A 22,393-nucleotide genomic window follows, 5' to 3' on the forward strand; every position below is an offset into this window, starting at 1 on the left:
TACAGTAACTGCACTTAGGCTACTCTAGAACCTGTTGAGAAATCTCTACTAGAGTTGCTGGATGAAAGACTAGCCATGATGGGTGAAGGACTCTGAAGAACTCCAGTCCAAAAAAGTAACTTCTCCACGGCCTGTTAACATCTTATTTGTGATTAATTGTATCTTTTTTTTTTCATGATGAAAGTCACCATCAATGGGATAACAGCAACCTATTTACTCTAGATGCACGGTGTTTGGTTCTTAGAACGTTCCCAGTTTTGAACAGAACTGCTTTGCCTCAGCAGCGGAAGGGGAGAAATTTATTTATTTGCTGTTTTCAGTCTAGCTGAAATATATACTACCAATTGGGGTAGTTTCACGGAGGATGCCATAAAACAACTTATTTTGCTATCTAAAGACTGTTTTATGCTTCCTGGAATCATAGCTTGGAAATGCACACAGCCAACTCAGAGAGAAGGTTATGTGAAATATTATCTGCTGCATCATTCAGTCTTGTTCAGAATGTCTAAGTTAGCAGTGTCCTCAAAGGCCACTTCTGCAAGGAAACAAAAGATGAGCGTACAGGATGTAACAGTTGCGAAATGCAAAAGCAATTGATTTTACAAAATCTAATTAGTCTTAGAGATTCATTCTTCAAAGACTGGAGACGGGCAGTGTTAAGTTTCATGGTAATGTACTCAAAATCCTTAATCTAGGTTTCACTATATAAAAAGCAGGCTTCTAGCCCTTATGGCTGTATGAGTTTAGCAATATCTAGTTAAATCTCGGGAGCAAGTGAAGAGAGTTTCTTTAGGAATAACTGAAGGGCAATTGTGATAGGGATGGGATTTTAACACTCTGAGTACTGCAGAGCTGTAAGGGGCTCTATGAATCCTCAAGTCTAGACCCTGTCAGGAAGGCATAGTGCAAAATCCAACTCCCGAACTCTGGCCAAGAGCCTGACTATGGCTGAATGGGATGGTGGATTCATTCATATATGAATCCACCACTTGATTCACAGACAGACAGACAGACAGACAGACAGACAGACAGACAGACAGACAGACAGACAGAGAGATAGAGAGAGAGAGAGAGAGACAGACAGACAGACAGACAGACAGACAGACAGACAGACAGACAGATAGATAGATAGATAGATAGATAGATAGATAGATAGATAGATAGATAGATAGATAGATAGATAGATAGATAGATAGATAGATAGATAGATAGATAGATAGATAGATAGATAGATAGATGTGTGTGATGCAACTTATTTTATCTGCCCTAATGGAGTCTAAAATATATATTTTACTTCCTCTGCTGAGGAGTAGAGGGAGTGTTTAATTAGCCAATATCCTGAAACGACTCTCTTATGAAGCCACTTCACAATATTGGCCAATCAAAAGTGGAAGGCTTTTGGTTCATTCCAGCAGACATCTGCTGGAAATCAACCAAATGAGAGTGATTCTACTCATACGAAAAAAGTAGAAGCCCCTAGCATGTGGGTAGGAGCACTCAGGAGATGGGGTCAGTTCACGAGGTCTGATTGCCGTCTTTAGGGGTGAACCAGCCCATCCTGGCAGCAGACTTGACAGCCAGGTAAGTATCCATATGCTGTAGTCAGCCTGTCGGTTTGATGGCTTGTACAGGCTTAGGGGCAGATTAACTGCAAATATTGCCTGCCCTTGCTCAAAATGGTCTTCATTGCTTAAGCCATCAGCGCCTTTCCACACATGCCTTCAGCAAGGGTTGTTGATTTGTTTTAAGTGTAGGGGTTGAGAAGGATGTCAAAAAAAATATTTCAAAGGGACCATTGAATCATGCACTCATGCCAGGGCTCTGAATTGCTTACTGCCTTGCCCAGAGTTTGGAATATTATATTCTAAAGGATTGGTGGCATTGCCCATTGCTTCTCAGGAGCTGGATTTCCTTAATTGTTACAGTTTCTTTAATTAAGGCAAGTAATTCCTGGCCTTGCAATGCACTGTCATTGCAGGCCACCCAGAAAAATATTTTAAAAATACTGTCTGGTATTATCTCCCTGTAGTGGACAATTCAGATATTGCACCTCGGAAACATTTACAAAAACGCAAACAACACAAGCCAAAGATTACCTTCTTTGTCCATTAGGATTGATAAGAAAATGGCATAATTTTTTTTGGTCAAAATGTTTCTAAACTGCCTTAAAATTGCCTTTAAGTAACTATATGTTATCTGTTACACCTAAGTGTTCACCTAAGTAACTTAGGTGTTACTTGTTATACTGAAAAGTAACTTAACAACTACTTTATTACTTTTTACTGCAAAAGTGATTCACTACAATTATTTATAATTAGTTTCTTCTAAGCTCTGGCCCAGCTTACTCACATTCTACTTTAAGTCCCACCTGCTGTCCCAAATTTATAATTCAACAAGGAGGGAAAATGATAGCCAAGCCTGAAGCTGAAGACTTTTGTTCTAGCACAGCTGACATAAACTTTGAAAGTGACTGTGTTTCTGAAGAAGTCCTTCTCTTTCATTTACTAGAAGGAATTAAAAACCTATGTTTCCTCCCACCCCCAGCCTAACCTTAACGTTAGACATACTGAGGCAGGTGCTTCACGAAGCAGAATCTGAATGTCATGAAAGGTCAGTGAATTATCAGGCGGTTGTGCTTTATTCTAGCTTTAGTACCAGGGAGGGAAGAAGCGCATGTGGGATAATCTGCTTCCTCTGCTAACATAATTTTGATGGTTCAAAGTACTACATACCTTGACTTAGGTGTGTGGGAGGCATCGTTTGCTGCTACGCCTAGGCAGCAAAATGTCATAGGCTGTCCCTCATCCACACTCCGTTCCTGTTAAGGATGCTATCCAAAAGGATTCAGAAAGAGGGGAAATATTTCAGAATTATCTGGTTGGTTTTATGCCTTCCAACTCAAACTGAGCCAGTGTGGTGTAACAGACACCAGAGCAGGTCTCAATAGACCTCGGTTCGAATCCCCACTTAGCCAGGAAAACTCACGGAGGGTGGCACTGCCAAAAGCACTCCTTAAATATCTCACAAATCTGGAAAATCCAAGTAGGTTTGCCATACGTCAGATGTGACTTGACACCACATAAAATAGCAAGTTGAACTGGGAGATGGCTGTCACTGCCAGTTGGCATGGGATCGTTTTGGACTACAAATCCCATAATTCTCCACTCTAGGGGTCCAGTCGGACACCCAGACACCTAAATATGGCTCACCTGGGAGAAAGGTCTAAGCAAGAAGGAAGGAAGCTCCCAGCTATTTCTGGTTTTAATTAGAAGTGGACCTTCTAGATGTTTAGTTGTCTGCCCACCTCTTTCTCCTCCTCCTCACCTGTTTTCCCAGAATTCATGGAAGGAGGAGGTTGACTGACAGGTAAGGAATGAGAGGGAAAAATGGTTTTAGCTTCATTATTGCTCCTTCTCTCTAAGAACTACCTCCTAAGCTACATCATGCCTTCATAATGAAAGTGGCCGCCACACCAGTGCCTTTCCACTTTACTACTTATTTTTATGTCTCGCAACTAACATGCTGTAACTTAAGATGAGACTGAAAATTACGACGTTCCTGAACAAGGATGAAAATGCTTTATACACCAAGCACAGCTGTTTCCTCCAGTTGGGTGGCATTTTCACTAGTAAATGCTTGTTTCCAAAACAGATCATTGAAGGATTCGGGTCCAGTTTACACAAATCTTAACCACAGAATTACAATGACAAACAAGGACATTTTTAATCATGAAATGTTTTGGTTATGTTTTTCTGGTTTGAATAATTAAAGTTGTGCTGATCCGTTGAGGGTCTAATTATTACTTACAACCGGCACTTTGAAATCTAGGCATCTCTGTAGCTGTGAAAATAACTTTTCATGTTTTATTTCTGGATAAACTAATTTTTGAAAAGAGCGTTCAATGGAATCGAGTTATAGATGACAACAGCACATCAAAAGAATGGTTATTTATCATTGCTTCCAGATATTTGCCTTCAGTTTAACACACAATTTTATAAATGTTAGATTAAAACTCTTTTGTATTGCAAATTCATATTTGCTCCTCTTTCTCCCTCCCCCTTCTTTCCTTCTTAGATCATTTGAGTTCAATTTATTTTTCTTTATTCCCTTTAATTTTGTCCCAGGGTCAAATTACAGATTATTCCAAAATAAACCCACTGTGACACCTTAAAAACCTAACCCCATATCCTGTTTATGAGATGCACACAAACCAGTTTGTTCGATGGATGGATCCAGGTTTCCAGCCACTTGCAGAAGAGGAGATTCGCCAATCCTTTGTGCAAGCAGAAAATCCCCCCTTTTCTTCAAACAGGGCAATTTACAGTTTGCGTGGCTGGAAGGTGGTCAGTGGAGGAGCAGTCAGGAAGAATTCCCTAGAAGCCACCATTCCAGCTAGAGCTTGGAGCCCATGCAGTCCTACGTGAGTCACACATGCTATGCAGGGAATATCTCCACACTGTTTTTTGGAAGTCTGCACTCATGTCAAACGAGCATGACGCATCCTAAAAAGCCTTCACCAATGAGCCCTGGTGCCAGCTGGAGGTGGACAAAGGTGAATGCCCAGCTTTTAAAACCTTTTCTCATAAAGACAAATAAAACACAAAACAAAACCTTTCTTGCGGCACGGCTGATTCTGAAATGTGTCTCCCTGCCTTTAATTCCTGCACTTTATTTCCCTAACATTCCCTTGAGATTTATAAATAAACCATTCAAATAATTGGCATTCCAGGATTTTGCCCTTTTCTAAGTTGTATCTCATGATGGTGTTCTCAGTGCGAAAACTCCGGAAAGCAGAGTTAAGACGGTCTTCCTTAACACAAGTGAACACAACGAGCCATATCCATATCCTAATGTATGACATTTGAATTCCCCCCCACCTATCAGTTCAGCTCAAAATCATCGAAAACTATTTTTAAATTAAACAGATGAAACTATCTCAGCTGTGATTAAATTGCATTGTTTTAAATCAGCAGAGGAATGAGCTCGTTTAAAATCATGTATTCTATTAGCTTTGTGGTAGTCTTCAGATATAGATAGGCATATGGGTGCACACAAAATGCTTCAGCTGTGATTTAATTTTGTTTTCTCTTTGGAATGTTGATCAGAATTAATTGCTTTTAAATTGTGTTGGCGGAATAAAGTTAATAGAGAAATTCAATAAAGTAATTGCTTTCTTTCTAATTCTGAATGTCTTATTTTAGAATTGTAAGACAGCCTCTATGTGCCCTGTATGTTTCTTCTCCTGTATTCAGAAAGGGGAATTTGTATTTCTTTGTGCATCCGTTTCTTTTTTCTTTTTTAAACTTCTTTTTGTTTTAAGAAGGAAGCAACCCCCAAAATAAACACTCTTCTTAAAAACAGTAATGTTTCAGTAACATAGGCCAGAATCTTATCACCTTGGGCAATTGCTCACATGGTTCTACCTATTTTGCAAAGCCGTCCTTGCACTCATTTTCCAGTTGAACAATCAATGAACACAGAGAGAGTTTTAACTCCTGTCCTCTGAAGATGCCAGCCAGAGAGACTGGTGAAATGTTAGGAAGAAAAACCTTCAGAACAGAGCCAAACAACCTACAAGAACCTACAACCACCATTGGATTCCAGCTGTGAAAGCCATCGGGAATACAATCAATAACACACTTGATCACACAACAGTTGGCTGGCAAAAGGGGATTGCTTCATTTTCCTAAAAAGGATTTTGGCCTTGATGTTTTATAAATAAATACAAGCGCTCCTTATGAGTTTACTGCACCTCTTGAAATATTTCCTTCTCCATTCTTATCACAGTAGTGGAACTGTTGTAGCAGAAGTAATATTTTAATTCCTCTAATGGCACAACAGCAGTAATAAGAGTTAGAATTGACAGCAAGTTGTCCCACGCCACTCCTGCTACAGTAACTATCAGAATAATCAGTCAGACACTGCTTTAAGGTAAACAGAATGAATGATACATGTTTTACTCATGGCTTTCTGTAGACTTCATAAAGCATCGGATATTACTAGAAGGAAGAAAAAAGGAAAAATAGATTTCTCTCTTAACCATGTGACTGAGAAAATTCCATGCTGGAGATACTTACCAAGTGTGGGTCCCCTCAAGCAACTTGGTAACACACACAACTGAAATGCAGATCAAAGAATAATAAAGCATTCAGATTATGTGAACCAAGAGGAGGGATCTTCTTAGCCCAGGAAATGAAAGGGTTTGCGAACTGGTCCGGGATAGAAATAAACAACAGCAACAAAAAAGCATGCTAGTTTCATCTGCAGCGAAAAAGCAAAGCTTGTTGCTTATATGCCAACCCATAGCACTTCAAACACTCTCTAGGTGGTTTACAAGTGAATTATGCAGGCTACACATTGCCCCCTCCCCCCCAGCAAGCTAGGTACTCATTTCACTGACCTTGGAAGGATAGAAATCAGAGTCAACCTTGAGACGGCTACCTGGGATTGAACCCCAGGTCATACAGTTTTGGCTGCAGTACAGCAGTTTAACCACTGTGCCACAAGGCTCTTCCTATGCAGTGGTTTCTAACCTTGAACAACCCAGCTGTTCTTAGACAGCAATTCCCAGAAGCCTTCACTGCTAGCTGTGCTGGCTGGGTTTCTGGGAGTTGCAGTCCAATACCCGAGGTTGGGGACCACTGCTCTATAGAGTTAGGTTGCATATAGGATTGTAATCATCATCATCATCATCATCATCATCATCATCATCATCATCATCATCATCATCCTCAAAACACTTCAACTATATACTGAACCAGTTCAGTGATTTTTAGATGCTAAGCAAAGTTGTTTTACAGCTTTGATGATCTTATGGGATGGGCGTCTCCTTACATAGTAATCTGATAATATGGAACACTATGTAAGGAGACTTTTCTCCCATAAGATTCTTTGTACTTGAAAATGTGGTAAGTCAGCCCTGCTGCATTTGGTGATGTAGAGAGGATCCTCTTGCTTACTTCATCTTAGGGCAGTGGTCCCCAACCTTGGGCTTCCAGATGTTCTTGGACTTCAACTCCCAGAAATCCTGGCCAGAAGAGGTGGTGGTGAAGGCTTCTGGGAGTTGTAGTCCAAGAACATCTGGAGGCCCAAGGTTGGGGACCACGAAAGACCATGAAGAAGGTACTTAAGCCCTGTGAGGAAGAGCTGAATACACTGGGTGTGTTTAACTTGAGCAAAGGTGGTACGATAGCCATCTACAGACAACTAAAAGGGCTTAAGTAAAATGGAGTAAGCCTGTTTCCTGGGACTCAACTTCAAATTACAAGAAAGACCATTCTTTCAGTCAAGCATCAGGACATTTTGCTTCAACAATGGATTGCTTCAGAAATGGAGAAGATTCCTGTGGGATTAATTGAAGGTGTTCAAACAAAGATCAGATGGCCATCTTTTGGGGTGGCTTTGATTGTGTATTTCCCGCACTGGTAAAGTCTATTCCAGCTTTTCAGTTCAATGATTCAGTGATTCTAGTAAATGGGATGTCTGCTCCAGAATCCTCCCCTGTTGGCACCCCTGAATATACTACCATACAAATCGTCTTTGTTATAATTTAGCGCTGCTGTTAATCAATCTACCATTTGAACAGATCTTGTACAGTACTGTTCATCCGTTCTATGCTTCCAAGGTCTCAGCTAATTAGCTATTGATGCTTATGCTGGCCAATCGCTTATCGCTTCCCCATTTAACAGACAGACCTGGCCAGGCACTGTGTGCTTTATGCTAGTTAGCTTCTGTAGGTTATGCTGGTGGGCAGTTGCTTATCTCTCTTCTTCATGAACCAGACCTTTCTGGTAGGGACCTTCCAAAATTCACATACTTCTTTGTAAACAGGATGTCTCGTTTAAAAATTATTATAGTGGGGAAAACAGAACTCATAAATTCACTTGTTCAAGCAGAGGGCTTTGAGTACCTTGTTTTTAAAAGCCTGAGCTTGAATCCCTGGCCGCCATGCTGCCACCATGTTTATGATGCTGTATGAAGGCTGCTTGCTATCTTGCCTTTTTTAAAAATAAGCTTTTCATCTTTCAGAATCCACAGGAAACAATCCACTTTACACTGGGGAGTCACTTCGCCCCACTCCCATGGCCCTATATCAAAACACATGGTTCCATTTAAAATGGGATCTGTCGGATAACTTGAAACCTACCATCTCTGAGCTGATCCTGCAGACCCCATTTTGAAACCTACTTTAAACAAGGAAATGCAGGTGGCACATCTGTCCATGGATTTTGAAACATTTACATTTCTTCTGCACTGCAGTCAGATGAAGACTTGCGTGAAAAGATGGCTTGTGTTTGGTATCACCCACCCTTGTCTTAGAATTGGGTATTATTTTCTTGTTCATAAATCTCCTGAATTCATTATAAATCTCTACATTGTCCATCTGCCTGTCTTCTCTTTCTCTCTCACACACGCCATTTTGGAATTACAGTGGTGCCTCGCAAGACAAATTTAATTTGTTCCACGGTTAATGTTGCCTTGCGAAGAATGTGTCTTACGAAATGTGTTTTTCCCATAGGAATGCATTTAAATCTAATTAATGTGTTCCTATGGGCAGAAAAAGTCAGAACAAAGTCAAATTTGGTTTACAAAGAGTTTATTAAGTGCTCTTTAAAGCCATACATATTGTGCAGATGATTTAAAAATTTCAATCAAAAAGCTTTAACTTTTTAAACATCATAGAAAAACATTTAAAAATCAGCAAACATGAGGCAGAAACAAAAAAACGAAAACATTTGTCTTGCGAAGCACGGCCATAGGAACATTTGTGTTGTGAGTCATCAACCCCATTGCCAAAACCATTTTGTCTTGCGAGTTTTTTTGTCCTGCAAGGCATTTGTCTTGCGAGTCACCACTGTATTGCCAAAGGACCTTCCTCCATCCCCTCCTTGGCCCTGAAATCTCATGGAAGAGGATGCTGCTGACTTTTTAATCCAAGAACAAGGACTGAACCAGGTCTGTATGCAAAGCAAGTGTTGATCCGATTATTCTTTGTTATGCTATGGGATTCACATTGTTGACTACACTTGGACTAATTTTACTACTTGGCAACCTCAAGGCTCTCAGAAATGCAAGATGCAGAAAATCCTCCTGGACTGGAAGCTGATGTTTTTAAAATCACATGAATGCTGGGATGGCATATTTCACCATCCCTGAAGGCAGGAGTCTGGGAAAGCATACAGGACAGGGCACCTTGTGCAGAAGTCTCTCCTTTCAGATGCTCCCATTACCTCCACTGCTGCCTGAGGAGGCAGGATCACTGTACCAAAGGATAGGGCCATTCACTTAGGTGACCGCCTTCAATTCTGGGTCCTGGAGTAGCTGGAATCAAAACAAACACATACAGTATATCACAGGAGTAAGTATTCACTTTTGTTGCCAGTGGTTTAGACATTAATGGCTGTGTATTGCATCATTTTGGGGGGACAGCACATTTGCACTGTTATACAAGCTGTATACTCACTGCTTTACATTGTAGCCAAGTGTCATTTCTTCAGTGTTGTCATATGAAAAGATATAGTGAAACATTTATGAAATGTGAGGGGTGTACTCCTGTGATATACTGTAAGGTTTGCAACCTTGACTTTGATGAACACTGTAATATTTTTTGGTCTTTTTTGAATTTGCAGCAAAAGAGATCTGGTGCCCATTTTGTTGTTGTTTAGTCGTTAAGTCATGTCCTACTCTTCATGACCCCATGGACCAGAGCACACCAGGCCCCCTGTCTTCCACTGTCTCCCCGAGTTGGGTCAAATTCATGGTGGTTGCTTCAGTGACACTGTCCAACCATCTCATCCTCTGTCGTCTCCTTCTCCTCCTGCTTTCACTCTTTCCCAACATGAGGGTCTTTTCCAGGGAGTCTTCTCTTCTCAGGAGATGGTCAAAGTATTGGAGCCTCAGCTTCAGGGTCTGTCCTTCCAGTGAGCAGATAGGTTCATGTAAATTGACTGTCTTACCCAGAGTTGGAAAAAGCAACCTTTTGGACTACAGCACCCAGAATCCACCCACCAGCAGGGCCAGTGATCATGCTGGCTGGGATACGCTTGGAATTGTAGTCCAAAAAAATAGGGGGGAAAAAACCACATTTCCCATCTTTACTCCTCCCTGACAAGGATAAATCATCCATGCTGAACTGCTGGATCGCTCACTGGTTTAGGCATCTGGCTGCCGAGCCAGAGGTTGGGAGTTCAATTCTCTACTGTGTCTCCTTGACAAGGGCTGGACTCAATGATCCACAGGGCCCCCTTCCAGCTCTGCAGTTCTAAGGTGACAATGCAAAAATCTGTATCAAAGCTGTGAAACGGACTGGAAATACAGTAGAAAAAGTTATGTCCTCAAAGCAAAACAAATGGAAGAGGATTCGATCCACGTCCTGCAAATCTCGTGAACACACCATCTCACAATCCTTCCAGCATTCGGGACAGTTTGATTGTGTCGTGACATCTGGTAAGATGTGGTGCTGGAAACAGTTTTGGGCAGCCCGTACTTGTCTGCGGTCCTTCAAGATCAGAATCAAAATGAGATTTTGAGTGGAACGCCTTGTTCCCTGATTATGATTTTGGCAGGCTGCAAGAAAAAATGCCGTCCAGAATTGGTTTTTTTTTAAAATTGCTGCGTGTGCCCCTCTGCCAGTAAAATATGCCCATATAGATGTGTTACCTGTCTATTAGTTCCCTGTGTGAAAAATGGCCCAAGAATCTCTGATTAAAAGGGACAAAAGATATCCCTCATTGGTTTTGACGGTTAGAATGCTTCCGAATCTTATTTCCTCTTTCATACAGGAACGGAGGAGCTGAGGTGAAATATTAAGAATAATCTAAGAACTACAGACCTGGAAGGGACCCCATGAATCACGGAGCCCTTTCCCTCTCAAGGATGCACAGTGAGGAATCAAACTCCCAAACTCCGGCTCCACAGCTGGATACTTGAACCACAGAGCTATCCAGCTTCGAGGCACATTTTGCCATATAGAGAGAAAAGGAGGTGGAATACTAGTTTCTCTTTTTCAGGATGCTTCATCACCGGACAATGAAATTCTTTCACATTTTCCTTCTAGCTCAATGTGTAGAGGCTGGTGGAAAGGTATTTATTTGTCTTGCTCTTCCAGGAAACAGAGGCTAAATTCTAATCCCCTCCCACTCACGATGGCTTGCTGAAGCATTATTATAAGCCCTTCACAACCCTTCTGGTGTGTCAATTATATTCGCTATCATGGCAGAGGAGAAAAAGCAGCTAGTATTCACATGGTTAAAACCCCAGGAAGATGAACTCACTCCTGTAGAAACCATGTCAAGGGTAGAGTAACTGTTATGCCTAAATAGATAGGACTTCAAGTAGAGCCAGAGGTTGGGGGTTCAAATTTATCACTATGTCTCCTTGACAGGAGCTGGACTCGATCATCTATAGAGTCCTTTCTTGCTCTGCAATTCTATCATCATCATCATCATCATCATCATCATCATCATCATCATCATCATCATCATCATCATCATCATCATCATCATCATCATCATCATCATCAAAGAATTGCCCCTTCTCTTCCTGTGTTATTTCTTTATTATAATTCAAAGCCACTCAGTAAACCCAAACATTATTTTTGCAATGTAGAGATTAAAAACATAAAATATAAAATAACAATAAAAGAAAGTCAGCGCAAGTTTTAAAAAAAGCATTATCATTGTCATAATCCTCCCTACCATCATCATAATCATTTCCACTCTCATTATGATGCGTGCTTTATGGTTAAGCCATGCTCAACACAGCTTACAGCAATATCAGAAAAGTAACACAAGAATGTTACAAAGTATACAAATTTTCCAAAATTATTCAACAGTTATTATTACCACTGAAGTCATAGAAATAGAGCAATCATCATATGCTCATCAATATACATCAAGGCTGAGAATTAATGCTTCGAACTAAGGTTTTGTCAAAGAAATTTACCAAAATAACAAGATGAAATGTGACTGTAAGGAAAAATAAAGTTGTTGAAATTGTTATGTGCTGCCAAGTCACCTCTGACTTATGGTCACCCTGTGAACGAGTGACCTACAAAATGTTCTGCCCTCAACAGCTCTGCTCAGCCTTTGCAAGGTCATGCCCAGTTGCTTTCTTTTTTCAGCCAATCCGTCTCATATTTGGTCTTCCTCTTTTCTTGCCGGTTTCTGCTATTCCCAGCATTATTGTATTTTCCAACCAGTCTTGTCTTCTCGTGAGGTGGCCAAATTTTGACAGCTTCAGTTTTGTCATTTGTGTCTCTAGGGATAGTTCACATTTGAATTGAACTGGTTTGTCTTTCTGAAGGTCAAAGGGATCCACAAAACTCTCCTTGAGCACCACATTTCAAATGAATCATCCCCCCCCCCCGGCTTTCTTCACTGTCTTGTTTTTACATATCTACATAGTAGTAATTGGGAATACAATGGTTTGGGTAACCTTGACCTTGGGAAAAATAATACATTTGGCTAAAACTAAATTTTGTTTTGAGAATCCCCTGGACTGCAAGGAGAACAAATCTCTCCATTCTGAAGGAAATCAACCCTGAGTGCTCACTGGAAGGACAGATCCTGAAGCTGAGGCTCCAATACCTTGGCCATCTCATGAGAAGAGAAGACTCCCTGGAAAAGACCCTGATGTTGGGAAAGTGTGAAGGCAAGAGGAGAAGGGAATGTCAGAGGACGAGATGGTTGGACAGTGTCATCAAAGCAACCAACATCAATCTGACCCAGTTCCGGGAGGCAGTGGAAGACAGGAGGGCCTGGCGTGCTCTGGTCCATGGGGTCACGAAGAGTCGGACACGACTTAACGACTAAACAACAACAACACTGACGTTGTCAACAGGCCAGAAAAATATTGGGAAATACATTCTTCTTCCCTCTAGTGGTCAATTCTGATTTTGCATCTTGGAAATATTTATAAAAATATGAAAAACAAAAGTCAGACATGACTTAATGACTAAACAACAACAAAAAATTTGTCTGAGATGCAAACAGAAAGGGGGCCAGTGTGGTGTAGTGGATAGGCTGATGGACTAGGACTCAGGAGACTTGGGTTCAAATCTCTACTTGGCCATTTAAATTTACTGGAGAGAGGGAATGACAATGCTAAACTGCTCCTTAAACATCTCACATATCTTCAGCCTCCTAGGTTAGATACAACTTGATGGTGCATGATACACAGAAGCATGAACACTCATATTTTGGAAACGATACCTTTTTTTTTGTTGCCTATGGGTTTACGAGACCCATTATGTATGGGTAATGCTGGGAATGGTTGAAGGGAGCAGGAAAAGAGGGAGACGAAATATAGAGTGGACTGACTCCCTAAAATAATCAATAGGATTGAGTTTGAAAGAGCTAAGCATGACTGGTGAGGACAGGGCATTTTAGAGATTGCTCATTCATGGGGGCCACCATGAATTGGAGGTGACTTGATATCACATAACAAGAGCAACAGCAACAGGTTTCTGAGATTGCTGTTGTTGTGTGCCAAAGAAGAGATAAACTATGACAGATTCCTTTTAAGAGGAATCCTCTTAAAAAGAGGATCTAGAAGCTGAAGTTCTAGAAAGTGCAATGAAAGCTACTCTGAAATCAATTGGGGGAGGGGGGAATCACCAGGGGTAGATGGAAAACCAATATAACTATTTCAAGATACTGAATCTGTCAAAATCCTAATAAGAATATGCCAACAAATATTCCAACAATTGTCCACACACTGGCAATATATAAAAAAAATTTCCAGTCCCTAAGAAAGGAGATGCCAAGAGGTGCAGCAACTATAAGATCATTGCTTTAATTTCCCATACAAGCAAAGTGATGGCTTGTGAGTTGTAGCAAAACCTTTTTACTTTAATGAAATGAGAAATGCCTGATGCTCCAGCTGGATTCTGAAAAGGAAGAGCCACTCGAGATCATATTGCAAATATCCACTGGCTACTGAAGAGTTCAAAAGAATTGTTCTGAAAGAAATGGGCATCATTTAGCATTCAATTGTCCTGATGTGTAACCTATATTGTGGACAAGAAGCTACCGTTAGAGCCAAATATAGAGATACAGAATGGTTTCCTACAGGAAAAGATTTTATTTTATCCCTTAATCTGATTTGCAACTAGTAGGGGGAAAAAAAGAAAGATTCCACCACCTTAATCCCTAGCAAGATGACCATATGTCCAATTATGGGGAAGATAGCCCTCCGTTTCAAGAAGTGCCAGAGGACAATCTTCCTTCTGAAAGGCCTGTCATTTGAAGGCCTGTCCAATCAAAATCTGATTCAGAGAGAGAAAAAAAGTAGAATCTCCAAATCATTGCCCATTTCCATTTCCTTGGTTCTGGCACTGGCATGAGAAGTTGGACTGGAAGCTTCTTTGAAGTGGCATATTTTCTCCCCACTTGTACTATGCAAGGAGCTGTCCATGGAATGCTCATGGGGTTGATGATGAAGATGAGGCTTGCCAGGTCTCAGAGAATGAGATGCTGCGCCAGGAAATGGCTGGGCTCCCCGGAATCTCCAGGCCAGGCAAACAAATGGGAGGAGCAGGGGTGGAAGGGAAGGAGCGAGTCTCGTTTATTGTTATGGGGTGGCCATAGTGTTTGGGTACCCAACTCCATCCCTCTCCGAATGCCATCAGGGCTCGCTGGCTTCCTGCGTTTGTCCAACACGACACATAATATACTTGCTTGGGAGCTCAGACAGGGAACCTACAATGCCTAGCTCACTCCCTCACACATGCATGGAGAAATATTATGTTCCCAGTTCCTGGGACATCACAAGGCCCCACATGACGTCTTCACAAAGACCCACCCCAGGCATTGGGCCCCAGATATAATGAGGGGATGGGGAAGAGAATCCCATGACAGCCCTGACAAACAAGACAACACTTCAAAACCATTCCGGAAAAATTCTTTTATTGGTTTTGGAAAAGAGGCTAAGCGGATGTCCTCAGTGGAGACAAGGGCCTGGTTCAGCTTCAGCAGGACACCTGCCTTCTGGTCCTTCGCATCCTCCTGGGGAAGAGGAAGCTTCGGGCCCTGAAAGAGAAAGAGAGAGAAAAAAACAACTAAGGGGCCGGGTCGTCCACTGCTGTCAACCGGCTTCAACCCAGGCGTATCCACCAACCAATGTATGGCAACTTCATCCCGAAGTTCTGTCTGCCAACATCTACTGGCTTCCACCAGGAATATCCACCCGTTCATCTCTTCCACTGCGCTTCTGAAGCCAGCCTCCGCCAGCTCACAAATGCTTGGGTCACATACACGCTCCAGCAACATCCCCACGGAACGCCAGCCAGCCCATTCACACACACATTCACACAAACACCAGCCACCCCCTGACACATACACACCTTCACTCCACCAGCCATTCACACACACACATGGGCTTCCACCCACCAACATCCACCAAGCTTCTGCCAGCTGGTTTCAGGAGGCCAATGTCCCCCGGCTTCATCCACCAACCTCTGCCGGCCTCCACCTTGCGGCCTCAGCAGGGAGATTCCACCAGCTTCTGTCTGCCAACGTCCACCGACTTCCCCCCGGTCCATTGCCAACATCAGCCAGCTTCAAGCCACACATCTCTGCCAGCCTCGAGCTGTTAACTCGCAAGCCCACTTAGAAAGTTCAGTTGCTTTCGCGAGAGAACTTGCCTTGGGCAGAAGGGCCGGGTCCCCTGCAGCCACTGCCGCTCTCTCTGCCGGACTGCCCTCTAGCCACTGGCCTCCCTTCTGGTCTCCTGCCCTGCCCAGCAAGCCCCTTTTATCTGCCAGCAGAGAGGTGGGGCTCTCTGAGGTCACAAAGACCCAGGAGAAAATGGGATTGTGTTCCCAAGGCAGCAGCAGCAGCAGCATCCTCGGGATTGGCTGAGTCCTGAAGATGATGCCAACAGTCCCTCTAATCATGTCATTCACCTACAAAAGCTTGCATTTTGCATGATATATTTTTTTAAAAATTAATTAGTGGCCTATAAATGTATCCCCTGTCACCAGTCCCTCAGATTGTTAAATCTCCCCATGTTGGCCTTCTGACAGCATTCTAGGCTGGTGCTCCAAAACGTTATCCTCAGTATAACAGTTATGAATGGTACACTAGAAAGAAGTTCTTGTGAATGATAACACCACATGCAAATCTTAGCACAGGTCAGGCTTTTGCCCATCAAAGCAAGAATACAGGAAGCTTCTCTGCGTGTCTAGTAAGTTGGCAGCAAATTCAGTGCCTTAGGACCCAATGAAAATGAAAGAACATAACTACGGCTCTCTCTCAAACTGAGAGAAATTAAGACTTCATAGACACCTGAACCACTAGGCCAGTGATGGCGACCCTATGGCACGCGTCCCACAGCTAGCACACAGAGCTTTCTGTGGGCACATGAGCCATAAGTCGCCATAGAGAAATACTTACCCATCCTCTGATCCCGGATTTCGGCACTCCCCACTGCTGGTGCAGTGGTCTGGTGGAGGGGTGCAATGGCACCCATTACCGGTCTAGCCCAATGGGGGATTGGAGGACCAGTAATTATTTATTAATACCACCCATGGAGGGGGACGACAAGCATTTGACCCTTGCAGTGCAGGAGCAGTTGTTTTTTTCTAAACTAAAACCTCAGCATTCGGGTTTTAATTGCAGTATTGGCACTTTGAAATAAGTAAGTTGATTTCGTGTTGCAGTTTGGGCACTCGGGCTCAAAAAGGTTCACCATCACTGATCTATCAGATTTGATTCAGATCCTGCACTGAAAAGGGGGTTGGCCTTGGTGTCCTCATAGGCTCCTTCCAACTCAATTATTTCTTGATGCTATGATTCTCTCTGCCTCCCCATCTCTTTTCTCCTAGGTTATTTAATTTATTTGTTATGTTTATACACAGCCTTCCCTTCAATCAGCTCAAGATGGTGTCCTGACGTCTCCCAGACTGGAGATCTGAAGAAAAACAAACAAAAAGCCAGTCTTCAGCAACCCTACATGTCATGTTTCAGAGGCCTTGCAGCATTTCATTACTCAATAAATGTGATTTCTAACACCTCCACCTCCTCGTCTTCCTCCATCGTCATATGTAAAGGTTCCATTCTCTCTGAGACCCTAAACTGCAATCTGCTTAGTTTGAGTATAAATTCAGCCCTAATCAGACCTCAAACTTTGCCCCTAAATTTGTCTACAATACAACGCCTTCTTAGTTTTGGCCTTGGCTTGAGGCATCCATGGGACTCTCTTCCCATTACTTTCCGCTCACTCTCTCTCTCTTCCCTGTCACTCTTCCCTTTTCTAGAAACAGGAATAGCAAATCAAGCTAGAATGACCAGAAAAGAGTCTAAATCAAGGCAGGCTTTGGGCCTTCCCTCAGTTCCTGCACTTGTCATTCTGACTTAAATCCAGACTCCCCCCCTTTTTTTCCTGGTTAGACGAAAGCCTAATAACCATGACTATCTGCGTTCATGCCTTTTTTGCTCTGCTCCCCCCACCCGCACTGCCAAATGTGTACAATAAAATCTACCCAAATTTTCGCCAGCTTCTCCCATCCTCTTCCCATTTTGTTCTGTAGCCTCAATTTAGGGTTTCAAATATTTATGCATTGAAAAAGAAAACAGAAACCCAGCAATACCGATGTTCAGGCTTCCAGCCACGAGAAAACCCTTAAGCAATACATCTTTCTTAGGCGACAAGTTGCTGAGTAATGAAAAAGGGGGAAAAAAGAGTTTTGAATAACAGTTGCTATATTTAAAGATGTCTTGGTTTTTTTTTAAATTCAAAATGAAATTTTCAGCACTACATCATTTTTCTTATGGGTGGAAATGAAAATGGAGCCCAGCCTACATCCTATGAGATTTGATATTCCTAAGTTCAGCCCTGTCATTAGGGTAGAGAGAGACAGCAGCCTCAGTTAGTTAATGCTGAGGTATAGGAAGCAGTTGCAGCAAGATCTTGAAAGAGAGAGCTGTGTGGGTATTATGACTTGACAGCCTGTTGCCTGTTGCCCTCAAGGGATGTGAAGGGGGGGGTTACTCTCCCATCAGCCATGCCAAATACAATTCAACTATCAGTTGGGTTAGCTTCTGTACATGAAAAGGGAAATTTGAAACCCTGAATGAAGTCCTTGTCTCTTTCTTAACAATCACCCAGGACGTCTGTGCTTAGTTCATATGTATGCTTTACTTCTGTAAGAGAAAGGATACCAGCGACATCTCCCACTCTTTATTTGTTTAGTGTCGTTTATAGACTGCCTTTCTGCTGATAAGGAGACTCAAGGCAGCTGACGAGATTATTTACAGTCCCTTGGGTATGGAGCTCTTGGTCTTGAACTTTGTTGAAGACAAGGGATCTCATGGGGGTTCAAAATTCCATCTTGAGGTGTCTGGTAGCGCCAAGACAAACTACCCTGGTGAGAAAGAGGAATTGAATGAGAACTGTATTTGCGAAGGCTTTCACGGCCAGGATCTAATGGTTGTGGGTTTTTCGGGCTTCTTGGCCATGTTCTGAAAGTGGTTCTTCCTAACGTTTCGCCAGTCTCTGTGGCTGGCATCTTCAGAGGACAGCAAACTGAGAACTTTTTCCATCCCTAGTACAGATCGTATTTATAGAACAAGAGTACATAATTTGTGATTTTGGGACTTCTCCCTATGTTTGTTCTTTTGGCTATTTTTTGTGTGGTCACCAAAGCTGAAAGCATTCCATTCCCTGCCCGCCCCATGCCACAGCAAGACACTTGACAGTGCCAGCTCAGCCATAAGCCAAGATGGGACGAATGCCTCAGGATGGAGGGGAGTTGCCATCTCCAACAGTGGCTATTGCCACTGTTGGCCTCTTCCTCTGACCTCTGCTTCTTCTGCCACTTTCTACCTATGTAGCTTGGTCACTTCTCAGCAAGGTGTGTGAATAATCCTAGGCCTGGTTGGGGGCCGAGCATTATTGACATAGCTATCTCAGAAGCAGCTGAACTCTGGAGGTGGAGATTCAGTAGCTTGGCTGTGAAATGGGCACTGAGGATGTCAAATTTTCCTACCAGCAAAACAAATCCTGATGTTCTTAATATATATAGAGATATATAGCATTAATAACCTTTTGTCATTATAGTCCAGATAAGACAATGACTTACTGGATGATCCCTGGAGGGGAGGGAAGACGTACAGATGCTGACAAAGAGCCAGCAAATTGAAACATGTTGATGCTATGCAAGACTTTATGAATATTCTTAACAATTAAGAATATTCTTAACAATTGTTGTAGATCAGTGGTTCTTAACCTTTGTTACTCAGATGCTTTTGAACTGCAACTCCCAGAAACCCTAGTCAGGACAGCTGGTGGTGAAGGCTTCTGGGAGTTGCAGTCCAAAACTCCTGAGTAACCTAAGGTTAAGAACCACTGTTGTAGATAATACACTGATACGGTATTGCAGAGGATTGATGCAGAACTTGATGAGATCCTTTGGCCATTTGAGAAAATTCCTTGGATACAATAATAAGAAATGGGTACCACGTTTCTACAAAGAAACTGCCTTTTCTTCCCTAGATGTGCTAGTCATTTTAATCTATAGGTTAATTTCTCTCCTATAACCATTGTTTACATTGTACCCATCCTGGGTTGTATTGACTTCCATTGCTTAGCAGTTTCTAAATTGAGCAGCTGTGAACAACATGGAGAGGAGAGTTCTGTGTTTCATTTTTTTTTATTCTTTACCAAAAAGATAGACAATAAAAGTGATGCACACTTTGCGTGAACTCCTTGGTGTGCCATTGCACCTTGGTCTAATTTTCAAGGGGAAAAAGAACTATTTGTACAAATGTCTTCCACCTCCTGAATGACTAAATGAATAAATATCCTTGACAAATGCCCCCCCCAACCCTAGTTCCCCAAATGACAGTGGGGTGAGATAATTATCCGTCTTAACGATCTTTGTACTTACCCAGGTCTTTAGCTGAGAATTCCTATGCATTTACTTCACCCTGTGTTGAGCCGGCTGGGTTGTGCTGGGGACTTGGTGTTTTATGACCTTGACTTGTGCTCCAAAGTCTTGCTCTGATTGCACAATTGCATCTCTGTCCCTAAATAAAATCCTGCATACGAGAAAGCTAAGTTTGCAGCTTAGCCTCCTGTTTCCCTTGGTTCTCTCCTTGGCAAACTGTGTCTGACTTGCCAGAAGTTACACAATTAGTCTTGCTGGAAATTGCCCCTCTTGCACTTGATTTAAACAGAGCTGCAGCTAATTGTTCATCAGCACTGCAAACCAACTCGTTAGCGTTCATGAGCTGTCTGCCATTTGTCACCAGCCTTGCTCTTTGTCATGAGTCTGAATGTGCCCATTAGGCTTATGGTTAGAAATGAACCTAAAGCAACCATCAGAAATGTCATTCCCTTCTTTCACTTCTAATGGGCAGGAAATGATTAAGCAAACAGATCTGTCGATTAATGAGAGACAAAAGGGAATCTGTCACAGTCAGAAGGGATGGACAAGGGAGAATGCTCAGGGCAGGCTATATGAGGAAAAAAATGTGTGGTGAACAGGTAGATTTTACTGTACACCTTTTACCAAGGTTAATTGCGTCATGACAAAGTGGTGCACAAAACCCCTGGCTGTGCTAGTCTTATTCCATCGACACAAACTGAGTTATCTAATGCTTAGATATGTCAGAGAATCTTTTAGTGGAAATGAAGGATGGATGAATCATTCAATTTACAGTTCATAGGAGAAACCAGAGGGGGCTTTCATCACCTTTCAGGTTCATAGAAGATGTATTTCAATGTACTCCTTGGTAACCAAATGAAGCACACTTTTTTAAAAAAAGAATCTATGAGTTACAATTTTCCTGCCACTTTTAAACCAGCAATGAGTGGCATTGTTAACTGGGTTGGCTCAATGGTTTAGGTATCTGGCTACAGAGCCAGAGGCTGGGAGTTTCCCATTCTTGACAGGGGCTGGATTCAATGGCCCATAAGCTTCCTTCCAGCTCTTGATTTAGGACCTGATGATCTATAGGGTCCCTTCCAGCTCTGCAGTTCTAAGATTATTGGGGAACTACTGGATAGCTCAGTGGTTTAGGCATCTGGAGAGCCAAAGGTTGGGAGTTCGATTACCCATTGTGCCTCCTTAACAAGGGCTTGTCTTGATGATCCATAGAGTCCCTTCTATCTCTACAGTTCTAAGATGATTATCATTCGACTTCTTTCTTGCTGTCTTTGGATGTAGATTTCCTTTCCTTTAATGTTACAACACTCAAGTGGGTGAGTATTGTTTTGTGCTTTGGTAACATGCTTTGCAGGTGTTCTCACCACCCTCTGTCCATGGGGAAGCAACTCTTTTTCAACTAGGTCTTCATTCACACATCTGGTCTACCCAGCTACTCCACCACTCGCATCTCCTGAGTTTGTTTTCATTGTCTATTTAGATTGAGCATCTACATTTTCCTCTTACAAGCATTCCACCCTCTTTGAAATATTCAGCTACATGTGTCCTGTTATGTACTACCCCCCCCCCCATTTAGTTGTTTACAATGACAAAGGCATGCTCAAATGGTTGTGGAGTATAGATCTGCTTCCAGCTTGACTCAGCTTAGTACATTAAGTTCTGGGTCTTTGAAAGGTTTACAGAACTAAGCCCCTGAATAGATCTCTAAAGAAAGATATTTTTCCTGCCCTTCCAGATTGCTAATCAAGGGTCCCAGACTCTACCTATTCTGGGCCAACCTTCCTAGAACTTGTTGTGGTCCATGATGTGCCTTCACTATGAAACTATTATGCCATGAAGGCCTGATGTGATGCCACCCTCAGGCTTTGGCATAGCTTGACAACCCATCATTGTTCAGTGTTGCATAACCAACATACATACAGTATTCTCAACAGGAATCAGCATTAAGGAAGTGATTGTCACATGTGGCACATGTCATGCACTTATGGTGGAGAGGCTAGGATGGTTGTGGTTGTGTATTCATCTCTATTCCAGTGTAGCCATTGTTTTTAAATAGCTTTTAAATAATCTTAGAGATGTATGGGTAGGCAATAATGGAATGTTCTGCAAAAAGAGAGTGGGGGAGATTACTATTAGTCTGGAAACTCTATGTGATAACTGGCTGGAATAAAGTAAAATCAGTTTAATGTCGGAAACAGTGTAACTACGACTGCTGTCTGGTATCCCTCAATGTCAATTTTGTATGTATTCAGTTCAATCAATCCTGTAATGTATTCAGCAATTCTAGGTGATCTCTGCATCCGTCTGCATTTTTCTAAAACAAAAAAAAAGGACTTTATTGCAAAGCAGAGTTTCCTGAATAAAGGAAGGGGGCATGATTTCCCCTATATACATTTTTATGTAATTACTGCATTGATCTGGGAAAGGCATTGCAAAACTTAAAGAAGAGTGCAGTCCAAAGGATCACTGTGGACACGACCAGTGGAAGACTCTGGGATTTTTTTG

The 22,393-nt window shown here is 42.2% G+C and overlaps 1 long non-coding RNA gene across 1 annotated transcript in view; it reads left to right on the forward strand.

The window, feature by feature from the left end:
- LOC140705009 (uncharacterized) overlaps positions 1–22,011 on the forward strand; it is a 35,534-nt gene extending 13,523 nt beyond the window's left edge. Inside the window, exon 3 of the long non-coding RNA XR_013540966.1 lies at positions 16,859–22,011. This is a non-coding gene — a long non-coding RNA (uncharacterized LOC140705009). The remainder of the gene's footprint in view (positions 1–16,858) is intronic.
- Positions 22,012–22,393: the final 382 nt, after the last annotated feature.

The sequence above is a fragment of the Pogona vitticeps genome, chromosome 2, assembly GCF_051106095.1.
Source record: "Pogona vitticeps strain Pit_001003342236 chromosome 2, PviZW2.1, whole genome shotgun sequence".
NCBI classification, from domain to species: domain Eukaryota; kingdom Metazoa; phylum Chordata; class Lepidosauria; order Squamata; family Agamidae; genus Pogona; species Pogona vitticeps.